This window comes from Micromesistius poutassou (assembly GCF_964030765.1).
Source record: "Micromesistius poutassou genome assembly, chromosome: 2".
Lineage (NCBI taxonomy): Eukaryota > Metazoa > Chordata > Actinopteri > Gadiformes > Gadidae > Micromesistius > Micromesistius poutassou.
The window spans coordinates 4,212,499-4,217,498 of record NC_140272.1 but is presented as its reverse complement, the minus strand read 5'-3'; the positions used below and the strand labels follow the sequence as shown (position 1 = coordinate 4,217,498).

General features: G+C 50.8%; 1 protein-coding gene across 1 annotated transcript in view; it reads left to right on the top strand.

Annotated features, from left to right (window-relative positions):
* The window catches only part of dhrs3b (dehydrogenase/reductase (SDR family) member 3b), a 12,463-nt gene extending 12,299 nt beyond the window's left edge, over window positions 1-164 (top strand). The window contains exon 6 of the mRNA XM_084463805.1: window positions 1-164. This exon is cut by the window's left edge and continues 288 nt beyond it. The gene's annotated coding sequence lies outside the window, so the exon portion shown is untranslated.
* The last annotated feature ends 4,836 nt before the right edge of the window (window positions 165-5,000 follow it).

Here is a 5,000-nt window from a genome sequence, read left to right as displayed (position 1 = left end):
GTGTGTGTGTGTGTGTGTGTGTGCGCGTGCGCACACCGATGGGGACTCTCTCTTCTGAACAATAAGCCATGCTTAGGTCTGTACCGGCATTTATCTGGGAAGTAACGTTTTCTCCTTTGTTTTTAGAGTTGTTTTTATGTGCCTTTTTTATTGTCCTTTTTACTGTGTCTGTTCTTCTAACTATCGTAATAAATTGAGTTTTAGAGAAGAAAAACCTGAACGTCTTTTCTTTGAGAATGGTGGTTTATTCAGAGTGCGAGATCAGTGACTTTAGAAGATGATGATGATGTCGAAAAATGGCCCCAAACGTTTCAGTCAGGGAGCTCGTCAAGGTTTGTGTGTTGGGGTGCTGAGGGAGTCATCAGGCGGAGGGGTTCTGAGCTGAAGCTACCAGACCATAAAGAACCCTTCACCTAGCGCCAAAGCCTCCTCCGGCCCACAGTCACTTTCACATCTGCTCCGTGAACTGTGGAAGCAGGCTATAAAAGATTTTGAGTTTGTTTTGTGCTGTGTTGTTGCCCGGGGAGATTAACTTCCTATTCAGCGGGTAATAGATAAGTGCGATGCCGTAAAATAACAGAGAATTAAAACTTCCCTTTGGGCGATGTTTGCAAGCCTTCCTTGCAGGGTTTATATTGAGTGTGTGCTTTAGCTGCAGCGCAAACTTTTTAAGGAAGATGAAAGCCTTCAGTTGCTTTTATTCCCTCATCTTTATGTTTCATTTCCTACAATTATTGTAATATTCCAAAAATGCATGTAATTGTGTCTTGTTGCCAATTAGTGGTTGTAATTAGTTTTTGTGTGGTAGTATTTTGTTGTGATCACACACACACACACACACACACACACACACACACACACCACCACCATCACTATATGATCCCCTTACCAGTTTGGATAATAGATAAAAGTTTAAATCGTAGGAACATTGTTTCAGGGTTTTAGTTTTTTTTGACACATTTGCGATAATCTGGACTGTTCAATTATTAACCGACAAACCAATACGTTTTGATTCAACTGAAATGTACTTCTGTTGACCCAAGAATGACCTGATGATCAGCCTTCATGAGCGATCACGTCACTCGGTTTATACAGCAGAGCTTATTTATAGGGAAACCAACATGAAACAGCTAACTCTGAAAATATGTTATAGAGAAGGTTTTAAACGCAAACATGGCTTTTGCCAGCAGTTGTAAAAAAGTTTACAGGGCTCCTCAAAGGGTGTGTGTGTGTGTTTGTGTGTGTGTGTATGTGTGTGTTTTCACTGCTCAAAAATGTTGTTTTACTTAGATATCCTTACCATATGTTACCCTTTTGAAGTCCTTCATCAGCACAACAAAACATCTCTGAACTGCAGCTTTCTATGAAAATCTCTGGTTGTTTTTCCGCTAACCGTTGGAAACAGCTTCCTCAGCGTTCCTATCAGAGGTTGGAAGTTCCCTGAGGGAGGATAACTCTAACACTTGGAGCAAAGATCACCCTCCAAGGAAAACCACAGATAACTAGCCGTACACACACACACACACACACACACACATTCTGTTCTAACGCTGGGAGTGTGAGCCAGCCACCAAACCAGTGGTGACACACAAACACTACACAAAAATGTAAAATGAACCAATTTGGGGCAAAGGTCACCACAATAACCCCTCTATCTGTACGGAGTCTGAAGAGTGTGTGCACACTGCAGACTGCTGATCCACACTACCCAGACCCACACAGCCTCAGATACCAGAGAGTCAGCCCGAGGTGGGTGCACCAGCCCAGGCCAGCTCTGGCGCCCAGACCCCTAACCCCGGGGCCCGGGGCCACGGAGCCACGCAGAGGACGGCTGTAAACACAGACCGGGGGCCTGCCCTCTGGCCGCCTGTACACCAGGGCCATAAAGTTTCATTTGAATCCCTGCCGACCGTAAAAGGCTCTGCTTCCTGTTCCTGGGCCGCACATCGTGTGCAGTAGGTGAACCCCTCTCAAAGAGCACAGTGGGGGAGAGGGGGAGAGGGGGAGAGAGGGAGAGAGAGGGTCAAAGACAGAGGGAAGGGGGTGGAGAGGGAAGGGAAAGGAGGGAGGGAGAGAGGTTGAGAGAGAACTGTGGGATAGAGAAGATGTTGAGGGAGATACACAGAGAGGGGTTGGATATCTCCTCCTGTCTCCTGTCTCTCCTCCTGTCTCTCCTTCTGTCTCTCCTCATGTCTCTCCTCCTCTCTCTCCTCTTGTCTGTCCTCCTGTCTCTCCCCCTGTCTCTCCTTATGTTGCGTAAGCACAGGGGTAGAAGAAGCGGTGAGTTAGGATCTGGGTCGAGCAGCGCTCAGCTAGAGGAGAAGGAGGAGGAGGAGGGGGAGGAAAAGGAGGAGGAGGAGGGGGAGGAGATGGAGGAGGAGGTGGGGGAGGAGAAGAAGGAGGAGGAGGAGGTGGAGGCGGAGGAGGTGGAGGAGGAGGAGGAGGAGGAGGAGGTGGAGGTGGAGGTGGAGGAGGAGTAGGGCTCCAACTGTCACATGAGGCAGGTTCAGAGCAAGGTTAGCCAAATACTGAATAAATCAAAGAGGGGTCTCCATTCACCCCCACCCAATTCATCCCCTGCGGCCTCTAACTCTAGCTTTCAGGGTCTGACTGACTGACTGACTGACTGACTGACTGACCAGGCGCAGGTGTAAAGCCAGGGCTTCTAGGTGGTGGGGGTGGTGGGGTAAATCAGAGAGACACAGCTTGGGTCCACTGTGATCACATTCCCGGGTGTCCCTGTGGGATACCCCAGGTCTTATACCCCCGGACCCTGGGCTGAGCAGAGGGAGGTGGGGGGAGGGGGGGGCTAGGCAGGGGGCCTGAAGGAAGCAGAAGGCAGTGTGGGGGGGGGATATCTTTCACAATATGCTATTCATTTCAGAGCTCATTCAGCTGTTTTTTATTGCAGATTCCGCAAGGGGTTTTTGGCGGTCGACTGATCAGCGTCTCCACTGTACCTGATATTCTCCATGGGCCGTGAGCAGGGTTAGGGGGATAGGGGTACGGGGTTACAGGGGTACAGTGGTACAGGGGTACAGCGGTACAGGGGTACAGGGGTACAGAGGTAAGGGGGGTACAGGGGTACAGCGGTACAGAGGTAAGGGGGTACAGGGGTACAGCGGTACAGAGGTACAGGGGTACAGAGGTACGGTTACACACGTGACCGCAGCGTTTCTTACTTTGTGCACTCCGGTCCACGGCGAGGTGTGCGTGTGTGTCGTCCCGTGTGTGTTTTTCCCTTTATGCCGTCCAAGCATTCGTCATGGCAACCGAGGGGCCTGGAAAGTCAGCCTCCAATGATCCATTTAATACGTTCTAGGCGCCCTGAAACCGGAGTCCGTTTGACTCGCGGTGCGGTGAGGCTGAACGTATCCTAAGAGCCCCGGCCAGCGCAGGCCTCGGTCATTATTCACATCCCATAATCCCCGGGTACCAGTCAGGCAGCCAGTCTCTTCAGCCTCAATGGAAGCATTTCCCCAAACAGCGCCCACATGAATCCCCTGGGATGAGGCAACGTGGAGTTACGTTTGGAAATGGTTGTATTTAATGTCTCTGTACGAGAGAGTAAAAAAGAGCTGATTAACAATGTCGTTATGCAACATTGGCAAAAAAAAATTATTCTTATTTCTTAATTTTTCTTCTTTCCTCTCTCCCTCCCTCTCTCCTTCCTTCCATACGTCCTTCTATCCATCCTTCTATCTTTCCTTGTCAGAGGAGGAGGGAAGGAGGGAGGAAGGAAGGCGGGAAAGGAGGAGGAAAGGGAGAGAAGGGATGGACATCACCTCTGCCCAGCAGATGGCTGGCAGGCTTTGTTCTGATTGGACGGCTGACAGGCTGTGTTCTGATTGGACGGCTGGCAGGCTGTGTTCTGATTGGATGGATGACAGGCTGTGTTCTGATTGGATGGCTGACAGGCTTTGTTCTGATTGGACGGCTGACAGGCTGTGTTCTGATTGGACGGCTGGCAGGCTGTGTTCTGATTGTACAGCTGACAGTGTGTGTCTGTGTGTGTGTATGCGTGTGCGTGCTTGTGTGTGTGTGTGTGTGTGTGTTTCTGAGGAGTAGAGACGAGAGGGAGGAGAGGGGAGGTGGAGAGGACTAGAGAGCAGAGGAGAGGATGGAGGAGTACAGGAGAGGAGAGGAGAGGAGAAAAGAAGAGGATAGGGTGAAGAGAAGGAGAGGAGAAGAGAGGAGGAGAAGATGAGGAAGACAGGAGAAGAGAGGAGAATAGAAGAAGAGGAGGAGGAGAAAAGAAGAGGAGAGAGGATAGGGGAGGAAAGGAGAGGAGAAAGGAGGAGGATAGGGTGAAGAGGAGAGGAGAGGAGGAGAGGAGTGTTGCCGTTGGTTACAGTGTCCTCTCTCGGCGGCGGGGCCCTCCACACCGGACCCCGGGTCATCCATCAGGGAGCGGGGGCCGGGGGCCCTCACCCACGGCGGGGGGCCCTCGGCGACACATCAGTTGACCTGTCACAGAGCAGGAGTTATTATACACTGTGGGGTCAGAGGTCAGGCCCTGAACACACACACTGGCATGTGGACACACTCTTACACACGTGCACACACGCGTGCACATGCACGCACTCACGCATGCACATACACATACACACACACACACACACACACACACACAACAATGATTCAAAGGCATGATTCACAGGGTGAAGAGAAAGGGTTATTGATAAATTGAAACGTCAAACTCAACCTTTTATATCCGTCTGTCTTCAGTCTTGAACCTTGAGTCTTCTGACGGCTCAACCGGTGTCTTGAGGCCGCTCTTAGCGCGCGTAACCGTAGCAACAACAGACAGACACTCAGAGCATGACCTAGCACAGGTAACCCAGACACGGAGGAATTCCAGCAATGCCTTCATCATGGCCTCGGTGCCGAGCGCCAGTCACACGCCTACGCTCCAAACAGACTATGGACTACCTCATACATGAATATGTATAAGGGCAGCCGGTGGCTGCGCGGCGTCTACATTACTCGAGGAGGGAAGA